Genomic DNA, 22,036 nt, shown 5'->3' with positions numbered 1-22,036 from the left:
TCTGCCTCTCAAAAGACAAGAATGATTGAGAAAGTCACATAACACTAATTCTGTTCAACACACACACACACACACACGCACACACACACACGCACACACGCACACACGCACACACGCACACACGCACAAACATACACATATGCATGTACATGTATGGAATTGAAAACAGCCACAAAATCCATACGTGCCAGAAAAATCCAAAGCAAAGCTCACCCAACCCTTCTAGTGTGCAGCTGAGTAGGAAGGATGTGCTGGCAGACCCCTGGCACCTTAACGCAGGACACCTGTTAAACCATGTGATCCTCTAGCTACATTTCTATCCAGCCTTCATCTCTAAACCTCCACCTTCTAACGCAGGCCTCCTGAGCTGGATGGATCTGAGGCATGTGCAGGTGACGAGAAACGGCAGAGGGGAAAAGGCAGCTCTTCTGCTCATCACTCTTTGCACCCTGACCTCACAGGTTCAAAGGTGACTTGTAGACATCATCGAGGCCGAAAACAGAACCTACTGGATGGGGAGGGGCTTGTGAACCACCCCAACCCATCCCCGCTCTGGCCCTATATGCTGTTGGCAGTTAATGGCTGCCTGCTCGATTGGATCCTTTTTCTTGGGGGATTGGGGAGTCACTGGTAACTTGCTGTAACTTCAGGAAATAAGTCCCAGCCCATACTCACACAAGCAGCCCTAATTAAACTCAAGAGTGTCAAGAAACAAAAGACACAGTAAGAGGGAGAACCTCCTGGGAAGGAGAAGGGATCTGGGGACGGAAAGCAAGGGATTGTGTATATGATCAAAATATATACATGCATGAAACTATCAAAGAATAAAATCAAGATATCTATTTTATAAGAAAGCCAGGACATACATAGAAGGAGTCTGAGAAATCCATATGGAAACTAAAAAACCAGAACCACAGAGAACCTGGCCACTCAGGGAAGATAGGTCGGGGTCTAGAGGAATCTAGAGCTAAGTCCTGGGCTGAGCTTGGACGGGAGAAATCACATTCCACATGCACATTCTGGATCATTCCTCGACACAGAGCCTGTCAGTCTGGCAGCCACAGGAAATTTCTCTGTGCAGATCCAGCTCCAAGCAGCACAAAACGAGCTAGGCCAGAGCCGGCACTAGACACTTCCCAGATACAGCATACGGGTCCTTCCCAGCCGGCCCTGCTCAACAGTCCAGCAGGGACTACCATGGTCTTACACCTCTCTCCCCCAAACAGTGGAGCTCAGCCTGTCTGTGTCAAGGGCTCTCCAGATGTTTGATTCACGTCATACCAAAAGAATTATTTTTCTAACTGTAAACAGAGAGACTAGAAAGATGACTCAGTGGTTAAGAATGCACCCTGCTCCCCCAGAGGACCCGAGTTCAGTTCCCAGCACCGACAGCAGGCAGTTCATCTCTGACATTCAGTTCCCAGCACTTACATGGTGGCCCAGGGTTGTCCATAGCTCTGGTTCCAGGGAACCCAATGCCCTCTTTTGACCTCATTGGGCACCAGGCTTCTGCATGCTTGATGCCCAAACATATATGCAAGCAAAACACTCATGTAGAAAAAAAAATAAAAACTAAAACTCTAAAAACCACATTTTTTTAAAGCACTGAATGCTCTTCTAGAGGACCTGGGTTCGATTCCCAGGAAGATTTCATAATCTGGAATCTACTGCCAAGGAGTCCAACCATGTCTCTCGTCTCTGCCAGGACCCATCCCTCAGGTGGTGCACAGATAAAATACTCATAAAATAACAATGCAGACTTTTTAAAATTATTTTTAAGACCTGTAAACAGTGGTCTGTGCCCATTGTGAACCACCGCAGGGCCCGTGGGTTTACAAGCCCAGCTGGCTCTTACTGCCCACTCCTGAAGAAGGGTCTCTTGCCAAAATGATGAGCATACTAGCACACGTGTGCATGTGTCATAGATTAGGAAATCTGGAGCTGCAAACAGATCGCTTAACGATTCAGATCCACACAAGTCTCTTCATGCTGTAGGACCGTACACACGAGCGCACTGTCACTACTCCAGCTTTCTGGTGTTAGGTTCAGTGAACACAGCAGGCAGGCTCAGCCAGTCCTATGGGGTGCGTTCTCTTACAAGAAGATACAATTGTACATGGCGTGGAGTTCACACCTGCAATCCAGGCACTCTGAAGGGGGAGGTTGGACGATGGTGAACAGGAGGACATCCTGAGCTGCAAGCCAAGTGCCGGCCTCAACTATGTAGTAAGACCATACCATAAAAAAAAAAAAAATCAAGAAAAACAAAAGAAGGAAATACATATGACTACATATTATGCAGCTGCAGGTGGCCACATAAGGGCTCCCATAGTTTTGAGTGGAATTGGTTGCTCCAGTGTTTGTTCCTGTGCAAGGAGTTGGAGAGATGGCTCAGAGTTTAAGAGCACTGGCTGCTCTTCCAGAGAATCCAGGTTCCATTCCCAGACATGGTGGTTCAAAACTATCTGTAACTCTAGACTTCTTAGGGCACTGCACACATGTGGGCACAGGGACATACGTTCAGGCAAAGCATGCATATACGTAAAATGAAATAAAACTTTAATTAAAAGAAAATCAGAGCAACACCAATTCAGCTACATAGGGGCCACTCTGCTCAGTGTCCTGTGGCTGATCAGGGGTCAAGGGCAATACTGACAGGTGGACTACCTTGGGCTCCAAGTGCCAAAGTACGCATGTGACACTGTAAGGTTTTAAGAGAGAGCTAAAGAGGAATTGAAGTTCCTTAGGGACAGGAGGAAAAGCAGTAATGAAATTAGCACACATGAGCATATAAAATTATTTGCTGCCAAAGTAAAACATAAATTGGAAGAAGATGTAATCCTAGGACTTGGGAGGTAGAGGCAGGAGGTTCAGAGGTTCAAGGTCACCGTCAGCTACATAATTAAGTCAGGGGCTAACCTGGAATATCTGAGCCCTTCCAGTTAGTTAAGACTCTTTAAAATTCTAGGACCCAACAACTGTTACATGGTGTCATTGCCAAGATCAAAACCAATCTTTCCTATATTCCTGTGCTAGCTAGTTTATATCAGCTTGACTCAAGCTCGAGTCACTGGAGAGGAGGGAGCCTCAATTGAGAAAACACCCCCATGAAACTAGGCTGTGGGCAAGTCTACAGGGTATTTTCTTAATTAGTGATTGATCTGGGAGGGTTGTACTATCCCTGGGCTGATGGTCCTGGACTCTATGAGAAAGCAGGCTGAGCAAGCCATGGGGAGCAAGCCAGTAAACAGCACTCGTCCATGGCCTCTGCATCAGCTCCTGCCTCCAGCATCCTGCCCTGTGTGAGTTTCTGTCCTGACTTCCTTCAGTGATGAACAGTGATGTGGAAGCGTAAGCCAAGTCAACCCTTTCCTCTCCCAGCTGCTTGGGTCATGGTGTTTCATCACAGCGACAGAACTCTACCGAAACAGTTCCTCTTCCGTGTTTTGAGACCTTTTATTTGTTTGGTTAGTTGGGGTTGTTTGTTTGTCTTCTTTAGGACGAGATCTCACTAGGTAGCCATAGATGGTCTGGAACTCACTCTTCAGACCAGCTGACCTCTAACGCACAGAGAAGAGATCCACCTGCCTCGGCCTCCTGGTGCTGGAAAAAAAGTGTGGGCCACCATACTTGGATCAAGACCTTTTTTCTCAGTATAGGCTGAGTCTACAAGACATCCTGTCTAAAGCACTGTCACTCCCATTGCCACAGTCTTCCCAAACCTGCACAGGGGTGCATTTGACAGTGAGGATGCTGCAGCTGCAAATGTCAACCCAGACTTCTATTCCAAGCTTCTGTGTGGACCATGACACTCCAGTGTTCTCAATGATAAAGCACAGAAGGCAAACTCTTAATTATCATGGAACACACACAGTGCTCTGCAGTCACTCCACACGCCCAGTCTTTTCCCTGACAGAGCATTCAGACCCGTAAGATTGGATGCAAACCACACAAAGGGCTACGTGTCTTCCCAAAGTCCACACCTGGGTTGAGCCACAGACACGCACCCTCCTAGGGGAAAATGCCTGCTCCTCACGATCTACCAAAGAAGGCTGGGGAGGACACCTGTGGTCCTCCCTCTGCAGTGTCTTGCTTGTGTACACCACTACTCAGCCAAGGACCCTCAGCACTACGCCCACATCCCCATTCCTCTTCAGTTCCTAGAGTATCTTTTCAGAGACCCATGGAACCTCCAAGTTTGAAATATGACTTTTGTGCCAGCATTGTGTTTCCTGACACCCGGAGGAAGAAACTGAAGCAAATTAATTCAGCTGAATTATTGCTGTAGGTGTGGAGACACAAACACACACACATATACATACCCAGACACATACATACATACACACACATATACAGACACAGAAACACACACTTGCACAAAGACATACACATACATGAATGCATATCTACACACACACACACACACACACACACACACACACACACACACACACACACACATGCTCCCTGACACACCCAAGGCTGTGGTCTTTTGGATTCAGGGCAGCACCTCTCTGGGAAAGCCTGTCAGAGGCCCTCTGTGAAGGTGTGTACATCTCACTGAAGGACTTCCAAGAGCAAAAATGCCATTTGAACCGCAGAATGTTTACAAGCTGGCTCTCAATTCTAGCCCTGTGCCTCGGGGATATTAGCCAGGAGGCCAGGCCAGGCAAAGCAGCATTTATTGCTTGAGTCAAGACTTAACCCTTCATAGTCCCTGTCTGAGTGAAAGACTTCTAAGTGCCCAAAGTTCAGAAACTTTGCCCCAAGATAAAGACATCACCTCAGAAGGCCTGCAGGGCCTCTGTTCCTTGTGCCGGGCAGCAAAACGTTAACAAGGGAACTTGTTTTTTTTTTTCCTTATGACAAACTTAAATGACAGAAGACAAATCATCAAGTCATTCAAAGCAGACGCAGTGAAAACCACACACCTTTTTGTTCCTAGCAGAAACAGTGACCTTGTTCCTCCCCCACACTGCCTTCATCCCCGCCACCCTCCTCTGCTCCCAAAACCAGAACTCTTATGTCCAGGCAGGAGCTGGTGACTCTGGCTTCACAATTCTCCAAGTGGTGGGGGTCCCTGAGAGTCCCCTCCTTCCTCCTCAAGGTCATAAGTCGGCTGTGGCCCTCACCAACCTGACACTACAGAGCAGGTGTCTGTCCCCACAGAGGATAAGGCACCCCAGCATGTTAGGGTACCTTGAAGACTCTTCTGAAGGCAAAGCCCTGGAGCTGGAGAGAGGAGGGGCCGTATGCTGTCCCTGAACTTTACCTGTCTGGATTCTAGGAGTGATGACTCATGGCTGGGTATTGTGAAAGACAGTTTCTGTGCCCCACCTATGAATGGTGGAGTGTTTGAAACACCCACCAGGGGCTTCTTTGTGTTTGTGCGTGTGAAGGAGTGCACGAGTGTGTGTGCAAGTATGCCTGTGGAGGCCAGAGGTCCATCTCACCTCGAGTGCCAGCCACCTTTATCTATTTACCGGTTTTGTTTGTTTTGAGACAGGGTCTCTCACTGGCTTGGAATTCAACGCTAGGCTGCCTGGCCTGAGAGTCCCAAGGAACCCATCCCACCCTGTCTCCACTTCCCCACTGCTGGGATTCCAAGCACACAGCACCATGATTTGATCTTCACGTAGGTTCTGGATATCAAACTCAGGTCTTGGGTGGGGCCCCTCCAGGACTTCTTTCATGATAATTCCCTGTGTGTGTGGTTGCTGCCCAGAACACAGGACAAACAAAGGTCTCTGTGGAAAGGAGAGTAAGCAAGGAGACGCCCATGCAGGGAGATGGTATATATATATGGCTATTGTAGCAAATATGACTCTCTCCTGAGGACTCTCTGATGCTTTACTTCCGTGGAAACTCCAGGAGAGTGTTTGCTCACATCCATTGCGCTCTCCCCAGTGGGAATCCTCTGATGGTGGGCAGAGCTGAGCTGTGTCTGCAGGCTTTCCCAAGCTCACTACATCCACCAGGATTCTCTCATATGTGCTGGGGGCTTCTCTTCCATGCCTCCTTGAACTCATTCCTCCCTGTGTTCTGTGCCTACCTCCTCTTTGCCGACCTCCCCACAAGCTCTGTCAGCATAGATAGCTCCACGTCCACACCTCCTACGTGTTCATTAACGCAGCCTTCTTGTCCACCCACCCACTCAGGACTCATCACTCGGTGGCCTCCTAATCCCCCAGGCAATGAATGGCCCTTCTACATGGACCTGACCTGTTCCTGGGCTGTTAGTCCCTCCATCCAGGAAAGGCTTCTGTCTGCATTCCAGTCTCCCTGTCTTCCTGCTCTCTGCATGTCCCCTCCCAATGCTGCCTTCACAGTCTTCTCTTCCCCTTGCCTGGAGCTCTGTATGACATCCCAGCAACCCCCTGTTCTCAGAGTAGACTGGCACAGATATGGATCCTGACAAGCCTTGTGAAAATCCTGGGTCTGTCATTGACAGCTACATGGCTATGTTGTTCATCATCTCTGTGCCTCAGTTTACTCAGCTATAAAATAGGTACATTTATAGGTATCCTTGGTTCTGGTTGTACTCAGAAGTTCAGACTCTTCACCAACCCCCTTCCTTCCTGATGGTGTTTCTTTGCTCCTAGTTAGGATCGATAAGAGGGTTTAGAATGCAAAGCATACTTTAAAAGCACCATCTGGACCTAGTGATGTGACTCAGAGTGCTTACAAAGCATGAGCCACAAAAACCAGGCTTTGGCAATGTGCACCTGTAACCCCAAAGACAGGAAGATCCCAAGTTCAAGGTCACCCTCAGTTCCTCAGAAAGTCTGAGGCCAGCCTGGGCTACATAAGAGCCTGTCTTGAAAGAAACAATAAATAAACACTGGAAAGTAAGCCCTACCCATAGCCCCCTTCCCACACTCCATAGCTCCCCCTGAAGCAATGATGAAACATGACTTCACTGCCTCCTGCTACAGCTGGCTCATGAATCTGCTTTAAGGCCTCTCTTGAATGCCAAGCTCATGAAGCCATCAGCCCACAGACACCTCTCCCCACCTGTCCTGGAGGTTTCCAAGTTGGCCAGTCTGAAACTGAGCTCACTGCCCTCTCCTGCCATACAGCACCCTCCCCCTCCCCTGTCCCTCCTCCTCCACCCTCTATGCCAATGAATGGCTCTACTCCCCTTCTCCTTCATGCCCAGGCCAAAACGCCTCAGTCATCATGGGCTCCTGCCTTTCCGTGCTCCTTCGTCCGATCAGTCGCCAGTAAACGCTGACTTCAGTGCCAAGGGCTTCTTGGCCCTGGATTCTCCACCCCTGGTACCAGTGTCTCAGAAACTTACTAGTTCTTGCCTGGATGACAGTAACGATATTAAAAATAATCGCGTGGCCGTTACACCTGTAACATGATCGGAGGCATACCATGTCATACAGAATCCTGACGCTGGCCCCATTGCCCAGGAATGAGGAATCACACTCCCTGTGTTCAGAGAAGACAGTGTCTCACTCACCACCCAGCACAAGTAGCACAGAGGTGTTGGAGGCAGTGAAGCAAACATCTGACTCCAGACCCCAAACGACAGTGACATTCTGGCTGCTCATCTGACATCTGCCTAGCTCTTTTCTAGTGTCTTCTCCACAGCCAGGAAGTTTTGTCTTGGTCTTGGTCTTGGTCTCTGCTCTGTGAAACCCTTCAGTAGTTCTCCAGTGCCTTCCAAGTCAAGTTCAGACATCAGCAAGACACTTCCTGATGGAATGAGTGGCTTTGCTCTTCTGTAGGTGGGCCTCCCTTCTCTTCAACCAGTCCTCCCTCATCAGCCCCTCTACCTACAAATCCAGTCTCGTTCCCTTCCGCACTCCCCCTGGGCGTCCTGCCTGCTGTCCAGACTTAGCTGGAATGTTCCTCCTCTGGGCGATCCTAGCACTTTACCATCCCTACTTCTCAGAACATCGCAACCGCAATGGCTTTAATGTGTTACCTAGAACTCACCTATTAAAAACCCAATCCCCAACTCACATGTAAATGGCATTTGCAGGTGGCCTTTCAGAGTCAATTAGGAAAAGATAAGGTCATGGAATAGACCCTATCTTATGCCTCCCTACAGGGGAGGAAGGGGCAAGACCTGATCTAAGCTGCTTGCTCTGTCCAGGCCAAAGGATGCCCTCCACTACAACATGATCCTGCAGACATCATAGGTGCTAAGCTAGGCTTTCTGAGCTGTGTACTAAAAAAGAGCCTTTAAAACATAATAAAATGTCCTGTCTGGGCTACGCAGTTACAGCCACAGAAAACAAACTAGTCTGACATTGATTTATTGAGTCCTTGGAGTATGTAAGCATTCAGGTTCCTAGTCGACCTTGGCATCTGGGAATTGTCAGGGTACTTCTCCGCTTCCAGAGAGTGTATTTCAGCACAAAGGATGGGCAGTGCGATGACACATTTCTACCTCTGACTCCATCTGTCTCTGCACGGGGTCTCTGAACAGAGTACCTTGCTCATCCATGTCTCTAGGGCATGGAATGAAGCCTGGCTGGTATGAGAGCCATCCACAAATGGTGACAGGCTGAGGTGAGCAGAGACATCACAGTTACCAAGTCATCTATGTGTGAGGCCAGAGGACGCCTCACTTTCATGCCTGACCTTCCTAGAACAACATCCAAGGTGTTCGCATGAGATTCTCAGGGTTATACCCTGACAACCATCCCTGCCCCTCCTGAAAGGACCAAGTCCTTGAGGTAGACCACTGGCAATACCTTGTGGAGCCCCTTCTAGTAGCCAAGCAACAGGAGACCAGAGAAAGCTGCATCAAGATTAGCATAGAAAAGTCATCCTTGGTAGAGAAAGAAGATGCCCTTCCCTGTCCTGTCTGGGCTTCAGTGAACAAAAGCAAGAAAAAATGAGATACACAAAAGGGAAAGGGTCAGTCCACTCAGGGCCCAGTATGTTCGAGTACAGGCTTCCCTCAGTTCACTAACCCACTCCCAGTCTTGGGAATGAGTCCGTTCCTTTGTTAATTACTTTGTTAACAAACTGTTTATTTCTATTTCTAACCATGTGTCCCTGGTCGGGTTCTTTGCAGTGGGACATAGGCAGTCCCCCTCAGGACTCCGGTCCACGCCTGTAGAAGTTACATCCCTACTGCACCTCAGGGTGGCAACGCAGGGGGCTGCTGTTAGAGGTTGCCCAGCTAAGAGGCGCAATGGACCGAGCACCTTGAGAAAGACGTGCCACCTGCCCCCTCCTTGATGGCTGCAGTGATACGTCCTGTCCTAACAGGCTGAGCAAGCATGAGGACAGCTGGCTGTGTTTGTTTAGATGCCTGGAAAGCCAGCCTTAGCCAGCCCCGGTGACTCTCCCTCCTACAAGAGGAACAAGATCCCTGAAGTATGCTCCCTTAGGCTACTGCCCTTCTGAGCCACAGAGATCAGCACAGGGCAAGGGGAGAGCTCGCACTGAGTTTGGGTGTTCTAGGAAAAGCTGTTTTCCTCCGAAGTTTATGGTGACCCCTCTGCTGAGTAGTACTTCCGCCTCCTCTTGCTTTGGAGGACAAAGTGCAGGCTGTCTCTGGGATCAAATCTGGGGCAGGAGGAGGAGGAAGAAAGTAAAGGAGCAGGCTTCAAAGCAGTGAGCAAGTCTGTATGGAGAAAAGGCAGGAGGAAGTGACTGCCCCCTCCCTCTCCCCTTCCCTTTCCCCTTCCCCTGTCTCTGTCTCCCTGTCTGTCTGTCTCTGTCTCTGTCTCTCTCCTCTCTCTCTCTCTCTCTCTCTCTCTCTCTCTCTCTCCCTCTGTGTGTGTGTGTGTGTGTGTGTGTGTGTGTGTGTGTGTGTGTCTGCTGGCCTTGAACATAGGAACCTACTACATAATTGACAATGACTTTGACTTCTGATCCTCCTCCTGCCTCTACCTCCCAAGTGCTGCGATTACAACATGTTCCACAAATGCATGTTATGCAGTCCTGGGAATTGAACCCAGGGCTTCATGCAAGCTAGGCAGCAGCATTCTACCAACTGAGCTACATCCTCTATCTTTTTTTTTTCTTGTGGTAGGGATCAGAGGCTGTCCTGAGATGGTCAGGAGCAGGGTTGGATGGCTGAGTGTGTGACTGGCATCCCATACTGGCTCTGCCATTTAGCTATGAATGTGTTCTCTCTCTCTCTCTCTTTCTCTCTCTCTCTCTCTCTCTCTCTCTCCCTCCCTCCCTCCCTCTCTCCCTTCCCCCCACATAACACACACACACACACACACACACACACACACACACACACACCCCTCTCAGAGAGTAGAATCGATGTAAGTATCAATTGAACAAATCTATCTAAGTGAAGCTTCATCCCCGGAGTCCAATACCCACCGCAGGGACTCCTGCAATAACCAGGAGCTCCCTCCAGGAATTCTTTTCTCCTGTGTTCATAAGATGGTCTTCAGGAGAGGATACCCTCACCTGCCAACATCCCCTGAGCTCTAGATGAAAGAATTTTCCTCCGTTCCTGTTACCACAGTTGTTAGGTATCAGAGCCTGGGCCCTGTTGGCTCTAAAGAACCAGACTCAGCTATCCATCCTCACAAAGCTAGTTAAACAGACACTGGTAAAAAAAACCAGACGAAAGAGATCTAATCAGATAATAGGAACAGAAACAGAGTTCTAGTGACATTTCCCACCCTGGATCCTGATGTGACATTTAGGTTCAAATCTAAGCAGTACTGGTCAAGACGTGGTCCCTGGTCCTCCATCGTAGGTTGCTGGTCAGGTAGTCTGACAAGTTTCAGAACTGTGTAAAGTCTCTCTATGGGAGACAAACTCCTGCTCTCGATGGCAACAGTGCCCCAGTCTTTTCCTTTTCTCATCACAAGATTCCAGGGGACATTCAGCTTTTGGCTGTCACATTATCTTCTTCATCTTGTCCTGCTTGCCCCTGTGCTGTGCAGCTGTCTTCCCATCTCTCCATTCTGCTGTGGACATCCTGAAGGTGGGGTGTGGGGGACTCCTGTGCTAGAGCTTTTCACTTATCTCTCCTCTCCAAAAGTGCCTGCATGGCCCTAGGGGTATGTGTGCCGGGGGCGGGGGGGGGGGGGTAGACACCGTGAATGGTAGACAGAGTCAAGTTTAGGGATGACCTGCAGAGGCACCTCCACCAATTAAACAATCAGTAAGCGCACACAAAAGGCTTTGGGTTCAGGGAATTGTGTCAGCCCTGATAGCCACTGACCTGCTGGATTAGAAGAGGCCCAGATATCACAACTCTTCTAGTTCACTCTTCATTCTCCATGGATCTCTGTATCGATTCTTTTCCCTCCGTCTCTGCTTCTGCCTCTTTCTCCCTAAGTCTGAGAAACTTACCCATTACTTAGCCATTGACCCAGACTTCTAGATGCTATAAAGGGAACTGTCCCAAAGCCAGAGCTCTAGAGGGGCCATCCCCATAGTTTATCAGCCAGGGTTTTGAAAAGAAAACAAAACAGCCATGCACAGCCTCTGAGCTCAGCTTTCATTGACCACGATTTCTTTGCTTACTGGAGACAGTATCCCTTCTCCACTCCCTAGGCTCTGGTCCCCTGGCCCCAGGAGGAAACAAAGCCAACAGAGATAGAGGGCAGAATCACCATTCAAAGCAGTCTGCGCACCTAAACTGGGAACGTCCACTCCATTGTTCCTAGCAGTACAGGGACAGACAGCAGATTGCAGACAAGCCACACCTCCCCAGGCCTATCTCTAGGTCTCCATTCCTCATCAAATGTCTAAAGATCTGCCCAGCCCTTTCTTGATCTTGTGCTTCGTACAAAGTTTCCTGATACTCATGCTTTTTGATCATTCAGCCCCACTACACACACACTCACACACATATACATGCATGTATGCATGCAGAAGCCCAGCACACATGTCTCCTTTGTCTGTGTGTCTCCAGCACCCAGCACTGAGCTATACACTGCACCCACATTCCAAGTTCTAGGTAACACCGGAAGAATCAGGCAGCGATCATAATAATGGACCAAGCCACGTCTTCCTAAGCCTAACAGGATGTGCACAGAGTCTAACAGCAAGGTACACTTCACAGAGACTAGGAGGAATCACGCATGGAGAGAGACAGCAGGGTGTGGCATCAGAGGCCCTAATTGGTCCTGAGACTGCCACCCCACCCCACTGTTCTGAGCAGGTTATTTTCTAGGTTAGACTATCCAAATAGCAAACAGAAGAGATGCCCAGGTTTGGATCTGGCTTTTCTTCCTATCTTTAATGACCTAGAGAAATTTGCTTCTGGCATTAGCAGCTGGTGAGTCAAACACAGCCCATCAGAGCAAGGCCCCTGGAACCAGCAAGGAGCGGATTTGGCATTCAAAGCCAAGGTTGCTTTGAGGGAAACAGGATTCTAAGCTGGTGAAGTGACCAGCTGTAATCTAGTATCCAGTGACAAGGGTCAGCAGTGGGCTTCAAAACTGGTTCTCCAATACTCCGTTATGAGAAGCATTAAAATCCCTCAACAAAGTTTGCCTATACTAGATCTTAGAGAGAAGGCATAGTGTCCCATACAGGAAGGGGAGCACATATTCACATCCTTCACCAAAGTCCCTTCTTCCTGACTGAACCTCTCTCTCTTCCAAGTAGGAGCATTAACTGCATTTCCCTCTACTATCCTCCTGAAGACTGAGTGCTGCCCCAGCCTAGACTGCAAACACTTAAGCTTCATTTAGCAGCAAGGTCAGCATGACTAGGGGCTGGGCTGGTGTCTGACCATTCAGTAGCTGCAGGCAAAGCAAAAAGGAGAAGGAAAACCAGGTCTGCTGATAGGACAGTCTTGGATCCTAAGTGTGGTACATGTTAAAAAAGAACAAACACGTGTTTAGGCCCGCACGGTTAGTGGACAAATCTCAGATCACATTCACCGAACATTGGCTGAGTCTGATACAGACTAACCCCCTTACCTTTGTAGCAAGAAGAGTGTGCGTTCTAAATTCCAAATGTTTATGTGAATGTTGGCCCTACCATTATCGAGCTGTGTGACTTTAGGCAAACGTCACAGCCTCTCTGTGCTTCCATAGGAAATTTGTAATGATGATACAATATCAGGCGAGTCAAAAACTCCTGGAGTGAGCATGGCACGGAGCAGGCACTTGGTCTTAAAATAGACAGTTATCCTATCAGTTAGGCAGTGTGAGCACAGCCCTCTACGAGGCTTGGTATATGGGGATCAGTGGAGAGGTGAGCAAGGAGTCCCCTGCTGTAAAGTCTACAAATGGGATACTGAGAACAATAATACAGTCTTATGAAATGGAGAAAAGCTCCATCCAAAAGACTGAGTTCTACACCAAAGAATGATGAGCTGTTTGCCAAGCCACTGGGGCAGGGAGGGTGGGGTCAAGAGATCAGAACGGCAAAGGGTCAGTGAGCTAGGATGAGTCCAGAGCATGGCAGAAGGGCTGGAGGGTGAGGGTGAGCAGGAAAGCCTGGGGCTGGTGTGCAAGGTCACAGATTAGATTTCATCCCTCAGAGACTGTCTCGGGGGTGCTGTTAATGACTGACAAACACCGGTAGATCTAGGTCCTTCCTGTGAGCAATGGAGACCCAAGAAAGGTGTGGGGGCAGGCCAGTGGCCTGGTGGGAATCCAGCAATGGAATTGTGGCCCTGGGGTTGCAGGTCGGGGCGGGGATATCAGAACAGGGGCTGGGGTGATCTGCTAAGGTAGAGCTGATGTGAGTTGGAACACTGGCTCTCTCTGTGAACCAGTTCATTAAGTCAGGGTGACTCAATGAAAGCACTAGCATTAATAGGCCAGATAACGGCATGGAGAGGGCTCTCCTGAACGGTCTACCAGGTGAACAGCATGCCCCTCCATTCACATGGTGATGGCCAAAAGTATTTCCAGATACAACCAGACTTCTCTTAAGGGGCACAGTTAAAACACATGTGGCAGACATACAACATGTACAAAATACAAAATAAAGTATATCTAAAATTAAAACTAAGCTCCACCACATCTTTCCTACTTTGTTGACTTAGTTTTTGACTTTGGTATATGGAGACAAAATCCTGTGAACACAGGATGGATTCAAACTGCAGGTTGTGGCCACAGATGACCTTGAACTCCTGATCCTCTGGCTTCCACCTCCCAAGTGCAGAGCCCCGTGTGTGCTACAACACACCTGGCCCACTCTCTATTTTTCGGAAAAGAAACCAGCAACAAGGAGGCATCACCAAGGCTGGTGGTCTGATCCTGTCCTCCTCCTAGACACAGGACTTGATCTCAAGCCAGCCTGCAGTGGCAGAATAACAAATCGACTGCTGGAGGGGAAGGAGGGGCTGAAGGAGTGCAGCTTTTCGGGTAGTGTCAGCTTCACCGAGTTGGGACAGCAGCGGGCTCTAAATAAACGCTTTGGATTTGAACGGAATCCCAATGTATTTGCTATAAAAGGCAAAGGCTTGGTCTTCCTGGCTGCGAGCAGGCAGGAGGTGGCAGATTTCTTGCTCAGACCAGACTGAGGAACCATCTGTAGGACTGAACTTGGGGTGTGCGACACGGACCAGTTGGGATTCAAATTCACGCTGGACCCTTTGCAAACTGTGAGGTTCAAAGCCGCTTGCTCCCTCGTTTCCTTTTGTCCATTTTAAAAGCCAGGACTCCTAGAAGTTCCTGCCACCGGCGTGAGGTTGGAGAAAGGAGTTTAACTAAGTAGTAAAAATGAAACTACCCAGTTCTGGCTCGCCCGCTTCAGAACCTGACCTGTTGTCTTCTTACCCCACAATGAGCGCTTCCCCCTACCCTGAGTGTTTAGGACCCCTCACCCCCAGAAGCTGAATGAGTCCCTCTCAGCAATAGAGTGTCACATTTAATGCTTTAGGGGGCGCCAACAGCCTTTGAACGCCACGGTCCTCTCGGAACTCGAGGATCTGGGGGTGGGGGTCGTCAAATTAAGTGTCAATAGTTCAGTGGCTCCGTGGGAGCCAGGTAATCCTTCGCTAGGTCAACTTCTGGTGGGTTGATCCCCAGCAAACCCTAAGTCCACCACCGCCGCGGGCTGGTCCGCTCAGCTAAGCTCCAGGGGTTGGAGCAGCTAGAGAAGCGTCCAGATTTGGAATTCACTGGCTCTCCAAAGAGGGATAAGAGTGTTCTGACCAAGCCAAAAAGGAGCAAGAGGCTGGGGACGCCCGGAGGAAGAAGCAAAAGAAGGCAAGAACCCCGAGCTATCACCTGGACAGGGGTTCGGGAACAAAGCGGTGGTTTCGGATCCGAAGAGCACTAGAGTTCCCGCTCAGCAGAATTAGGGTGTCCTGGCGCCCTGAGCGCGCTTCGGGAAAACAGCTTACCTTTTCTGGGACCGCCGGCGAGTACTTCCGGGGACCGAGTCAGGGGGCCTGGAGTAGATCAGATCACCTAGGGAAGGGCACAGCAACGTGCTGCTGCGCCCTGTGGCTGAGGCACCGGCGCGCGCCGGAGAGCAATTTGGGGCGGCCCTCCCCAGTCAAGACTGAGCAAGGGACGCGCACAACCGGCCTCGGGATTCCTCCAGCCTTGCACACTCTAGAGGAGCCTGAGTCCGTGGGAGGAAAAGGTTGTCTCATTTCCTTCGGTCTCCCCCGCTACCCCACCCCACCCCCGCCTCTCGGCTCCGGACCTGCCCTCTCTCGCGCTCCCCGCCCCCTTCCCCACGTGGGCGCCGCGAGACGCGAAACCTGAACTGCTGCTCCAACTTAGTTCAACTTAGGCAACTCTTGCCTGCCTCTCCGCACTTCCCACCGCTCCCTGGGTTACGTGATCTCTCCATCCGCGGTCCCCACCATGTCCCAAACTTCCAGCGTTTCCCTCATTGCTGCAAGGAGCCCAGATCCGCAAGCAGACATCCAACCCTACCCCCAATCCTCATCAGCGTATTCCTGCCTAGTGGACTGCACTCTTTGAGCCAGCTTTAAAACCCCAAGTCCAGACAGGAAATAACCACTTACTTTGTTAAATTTGATCGACTCTTTTTTTTTCCCCTGAGTGGAGAGTTTAAAGCCTGATGCATAATCTCCAAGGAATGTTCGTTTGTATCAGGAGAAAGACAGCCATTACAACATATTAGCCTTGTTTGCCTGGGTTTGAAGTTTTTGTTTGTTAAACTACAGGGGTATTTATGGAGCGGCCACTGGACACTGAGCTTGGTGCAGAACAGGCTAAAATGAGCCCAAAGGGCGTCCTGTTCCTAGACAGTTAGCACAGGTAACTGACAAAGAAAAGAGTGGACCGAAGTCTTAAAGGTAGAGCGTTCCACGCTGTGAGGACAGTCTAGACAGACAGGCAGGCTCTGCAGCCCAACCCTGTGAGAGACAGGGAGGAGGAGGGGAACAGAAGAGACAGCCTTTCCAGCCCAAGAAAGAAAGGGTGTTGCTGGGAGCCAGGGCAACTGAAAACCAAGGACTCAGATGGTGGAGAAATTGGATGGAATAACCAGGGACTGAAGGGGTCATCAGAATCCCAGGTACCCTCTGGAACTATCAGAAACATAATCTAGAGACAGCTGCTGTTCTCCCAACCCTCTGGACCTGATTAACTGGACACTGAGCTTGGTGCAGAACAGGCTAAAATGAACCCAAAGGGCGTCCTGTTCATTCTTTTCTTTTCTTTTTTTTTCCCCCGGAGCTGGGGACCGAACCCAGGGCCTTGTGCTTGCTAGGCAAGCACCCTACCACTGAGCTAAATCCCCAACCCGAGAGTCTACATTCTGACAGAAAGCCCGGATTCAAGAAAGCGCTGCCTTCAAGACCATTGATGGCATGATAGACTGAATATATCAGACCATAGAGCCCTGGCTGGATGGACATTAAGCTATTAGATTTAAGAAATAAGGAGAAGGGACCCAGTTCCACTCATACAATCACTGAATTGGTCTGAGGAGGTGCTCCCAGGAGAGTTTCTGAAAGTCTTCCCAGATGATCTGACAGAGCCAGAGCCGAGAGCCGTGCTCTACACTTGTTCCAAGGGTGCTTGCTTTGTTTAACCTTGAAATAAAGCGCTCTCCCCAAAGAAAACAATTTCAGGGTCCTGATGTAAACACAGACCAGTTGTCTTCTCATGTGGTAGCTACTGGTCTGGTGGGAAGGGACTTGCTTCCTTGGTGCCTCAAGCGACCAGTTCGCTATTGCCTTGGACAGCCACTAAGCTACTCTCTGAACTTGAATAAGGCCTCTTCTCTGGACTTCAGTTTTCTTATCTGTAAAACATACACACACTTAACCACTTCCAAATTCCATACCCAGGCACTCAGCATGCTCCCCATAACTGGCCAGCTGTATCAGCAGGCAGATAGAGAGGCGGCACAAAGGATTTGTGATGTAATGCTATGTTTGCAGCCACCTGGGCAGTGGGATTCCTGAGATCACAGATTGGGTCTGGGCCACACACAGGGCTGATGTTCAGTATGTGGGAAAAGGGATGGACCAACCACAGCCGCTGTAGGTGGGCAAGACCTTCTCAGGGACCATTTGGCCTTAGACTGCTTTAAGGAGAACTTTTGGATGCAGTCCAGACCCTGTTCATTTGTCCCCAAGGCTGAAGAAAGGATATTGGAATACTCTGACCCCATTTGTCTTTGGATATGTTTATTATTGCTACTAAGAAATGCCAATATATGCTGACTTCTTACAACATGCGTCATCTGACTTAAATGTAGCCTTACTCCGTGATAACGAAGCAGACTCCATTGAACTGCTTTTTGGCAGCCTTGGGGAATAAAGCTATCATCTACAGAGCTCCGTCTCTTGGTGTGCAGCCCCACTGATATGGACAGGAGATGCCCACAACACTGGGCCTCCCTGCAGCATGCACAGGGCTCCCTAGGTTGCAAGCAGAGCAGGGGCCACCTGCTCTGACAAACAGCACAGACAAATACATGGAGAAAAATCTAGAGCCCCGGAGTTTCTTCAGTTAGCAAAGGAGACATGGTTTTTTAGAACTTCCCATAGCATTCCTTTGGGGCACACAAACTGTAATGTTAACAAGATGTGGTGGAAGGCTAGCAGTGGCCCTGCCTTGCTTTTGTTCCACCCCTACTGCTCCTATATCAAAGCTCTGCTTGTGCTTACAATGACAATTGTAATGACAATCGATGACAACTTGGTAATATCACAGAAGTTCATGTGGCAAATGTGTAGAACCTATTGCCTCAAAAAATGCAACCTCAGCTAGATATGGTGGCTCAAGACCAATTCCAGAACATGGGAGTCTGAGGCAGGAGGATTGCCAGGAGTTTTAGACAAGATAATAAGCATCAGTGTGAGATGCTTTCTCAAACCAACCAAATTGTTTGAGTCCAAAAGATGGCTTACTGGGTAACGATGCTTGCTGATAAGTGTGGGGATCATCAAACTGAATCCCACAATCACACACACATGCTCACACACCACATGCACACACACCACATGCACACACACCATATACATAGACACACACCATGCACACACACACCACATACACACACACCACATACATAGACACACACCACATAGACACGCACCACATACATAGACACACACAACATACACACACACCACATACATAGACACCACATGCACATACACACCACATACATAGACACATACCACATATACAGACATATACCACACACACACACACACACACACACACACACACACACACATTTGCACTCACGAATGTGCTCCTGTGCGTGAAAAGACAGCAAAATGGAAAGTAAAACCAAATAGCAATGAAAAGCCACTGACTTAGAGGCTTTTCATCTACTGATGATCAGAGGACGTCACAAATCTACATAGGGAGGACAGAACAAACAGCTCCAAGCTGAAGCCTAGGGGAGCCTTTAGACCACTTTAGGGCTCTCCAAGACAAAACTCTATTGCTGATGAGACCAGAAGGCACCTATGTGAGATGTGTTAAGAGAGATCCTCACCCTGAATCCTCTGGCACCATGATGTGCATGTACTTACCAATGTAACTCGACTTTCCTGTCACTTCCTGGACACTGCCTGTCCATCACAGGCAATGGTCCTGGTCACCTTAGGCAACCTCAATGCACATTATATTCAGCACTCCCCTGCACTGGCCTCAGATCACAGGGCAGCATCCAGACCAGAAAGCTTTTTAAACAAGCACATCTCGTGTGTGCGTGTGTGTGTGCGTGTGCGTGCGTGTGTGTGTGTGTGTGTGTGTGCGTGTGTGTGTGTGTGTGAGTGTGTTTGAAGTGTGGGGTCAGGATCTACAATCCCATTTGTAGGAATGCAGGGAAAGACCCCAGGGCCTCAAAGGCCAGGAGAGTCTAAAACAATGAGGACTGTAATTCTCTGGTTAAGTCTGGACCCTGTCCAGGGCCTGTTAACACCACCAAGCCAGGCGTGATGATGCTTATAACACCTCTTTACCCACAACCTCCCTACTCTGGAGACTGAAGCAGAAATATTTCCCTTAGTTCCAGGAGCTTAGTTCCCTGAGCTACAGGGTGAATCTCAAGCTAGCCTAAAAAACAGTGTCCCTGCTGTCCTAAAAATAAATAAATAAAATAAAACACAGTAGGACACAAATGAGTCAATGAAAAAAACAAAAACTGAGTCTGGAATGTGAGACTCTCTGTTTCTTTTTCTGTGACAATGGTGAAATACCCTGACAGAAGCAATTTGAGGAAGGGATCTGTCATGGTTCTTAGTTCCAGGTTCTAATCCATCATGGCAGGAGACTCAGTTTATAGGAGCCAGCCACAACACATCTGCAATCAAGAAAGGGAATCGGCTGCGTGGTGGTGGTGGTGCACACCTTTAACCCCAGCACTGGGAGGCAGAGGCAGGCAGATGTCTGAGTTAGAAGACAGCCTGGGCCACTCAGAGAAACCCTGTCTCAGACACCCAAAAAAGGAAAGGAAAAGTTGCAATGACGAAGGCATGGTGGAACTCTGTTCACGGTCTCCATGTTATTCAGTCCAAAATCCCCTGCCAGGGACTATGTCAACACACAGTTTAAGATGTGTCTTCCCATAAATGTTAATCCCCCGTAGGCACTCCCATAGGTCTTTCACCCCTGTGACAGAGCGTCAACCAACCAAACAACAATGTTGACTGCGCCCACAATCCCAGCACTCAGTAAACTAAAACAGGAGGCTCCCAGTGAATCAGGAATTGCACGGAGAGCTCCAGCCTACCTCAGAAACAGACCCTACCTTCAAACAACAACAAAGGGCAAAACAAATAGGCAATGATCCCTGGACTTGCCTTGTCTCCTGCTGGGTAAAGCCAGCCCTTGTGGTTGAGGGGAAGAGATCTGGTTCTCCTGTAGGAAGGTATAAGTGATTGAAACCAGAGTCTGCCCCCTGTCCTGTGGCAATGCTTTTACAAGAAGCTGCGAACTCTCAGCTCTGATTAATCCCAGAAGTAGTAAATGGTCTCCAGGAGAGTTGGAGCAAGGCAGGCTTGTACGCCAAACACCAGGAGACAAAGGAAATCGCCTCATGGCCCAACAAGATGCTAATGCATGGGCGGACAGAGACACTGATGTCCCCTCAATGATGTCACTTGAGGAAAACCGGGAGGCTGAGACATTTCTTTGAATGCTCTGCCCTACAGTCATTCTGTATCTATTCATCTTGGCAAAAGTGAGCTTGAAAAGAAAGTGCATAGTCTCTTATGAGGTCGGGGGGGGGGGGGGGGTGCTCAGTCGCCTAGAGAGTGGAAAGTCCTGACTTCAGTCCCAAGCACTACATAGAACTGAGTCTGGTGACACATCTGTAACCCCAGCCTTGGGGGAGGTGAAGGTAGAACCATAAATTCAAGCTTATCCTCAGCTATATAGAGAGACTGAGCTATCTTGGGCTACATGAGACCATGTTTTTTGTTTTTTGTTTGTTTGTTGTTTTTAATCACCAATTAAATAAACTATCAAACAAAATGTTAGTTTTGATTGTACGTGATCTGGTAGGTAGGGCCAGGAAGATGATGACTTCAGGATCATACTGTTATGTATTGCCTTTGAGGCCAGCCAGGGCTGAGCGAGCCCCTACCTTAAAACAAACAAGCAAACACAGACAGACAGACAGACAGACAGACAGACAGGCAGGCAGGCAGGCAGGCAAAATGCCTAATGTATTAGTCTTGGAAAGACAGGGCATCCAACTCTCCTCCCTCTTCTCTCTCTCTATCTTTGTCATTCTTTCATTTTTCTTTTCAACCCAGTGACTCATTTTTGCTACTACATTCCATGGATCTGTTAAGTCCCATGGGTCATCATTAACCAGGTGACATTTAAATTCATCCAATCCTTGGCAGCCTTTTACGGTAAAGCTTCTTATATGGCAGTGTTAGCTACTGTCTTAGTCAGGGTTCTCTAGAGTCACAGAGCTTATGGGTAGTCTCTATATAGTAAGGGAATTTGTTATGATGACTTACTGTCTGTTGCCCAACTCCACAACAATAGTCAGCTGTGAGTGGAAGTCTCTGAGTCTAGTAGTTTCTCAGTCCCACGAGGCTAGTTGTTTCAGCTGGTCTTCAGTAGAAGGAGATTCCAACAGATGTGCTCACAAGTTAAGTGCAAGCAGTCAAAAAAGAGTGAACCTTCCTTCTTCCGATGTCCTTATGTAGGTCTCCAGCAGAAGGTGTGGCCCAGATTAAAGGTGTGCACCACCACTCCTGGATCTGGGACTTGTTTTGTCTCAGGCTGGCCTTGAACTCAGAGATCTCCTTGCCTCAGTCTCCTGGGATTAAAGGCGTATGCTACCATGCCTGTGCCTAAGCTTTTCATGGCCACTATGCCTCAAGATCTCCATGCCAAGACCCAGGACAGAAACTTGTGTCTCCCAACCTCAAGATCTGGATCACAGGTGAGCCCTCAAATTCTGAATTGTAGTTCATTCCAGATACAGTCAAGTTGACAACCAGGAATAGCCATTTCAGCTGCTAATACCTTCTTGTCACCAAGAATGTCTTACCACTTATTGGTAGCTCCAGACTTCACCAATACAAAGAAGAAGGAGGAGGAGGAGGAGGAAAGAAACAAACAAACAAACAACCCCCCCCACATTTATTCATGTTGTGTGTGTATGTGTAGGGCACACATGGGCACTAGCAGAGGGGAAAGGACAACTTGTGGGAGTC

At 48.9% G+C, this 22,036-nt stretch overlaps 1 protein-coding gene across 2 annotated transcripts in view; it reads right to left on the bottom strand.

Moving 5' to 3' along the window:
* Eva1a (eva-1 homolog A, regulator of programmed cell death) overlaps nucleotides 1-15,532 on the bottom strand; it is a 49,233-nt gene extending 33,701 nt beyond the window's left edge. The window contains exon 1 of one of the 2 annotated variants that reach the window (NM_001109243.1): nucleotides 15,257-15,532. The gene's annotated coding sequence lies outside the window, so the exon portion shown is untranslated. The remainder of the gene's footprint in view (nucleotides 1-15,256) is intronic. The other variant, XM_039108150.2, reaches the window with a different exon arrangement.
* Nucleotides 15,533-22,036: the final 6,504 nt, after the last annotated feature.

Source organism: Rattus norvegicus, chromosome 4, assembly GCF_036323735.1.
Source record: "Rattus norvegicus strain BN/NHsdMcwi chromosome 4, GRCr8, whole genome shotgun sequence".
Lineage (NCBI taxonomy): Eukaryota > Metazoa > Chordata > Mammalia > Rodentia > Muridae > Rattus > Rattus norvegicus.
The sequence above is the reverse complement of the archived record's forward strand: the minus strand, read 5'-3'. Positions and strand labels throughout refer to the sequence as shown.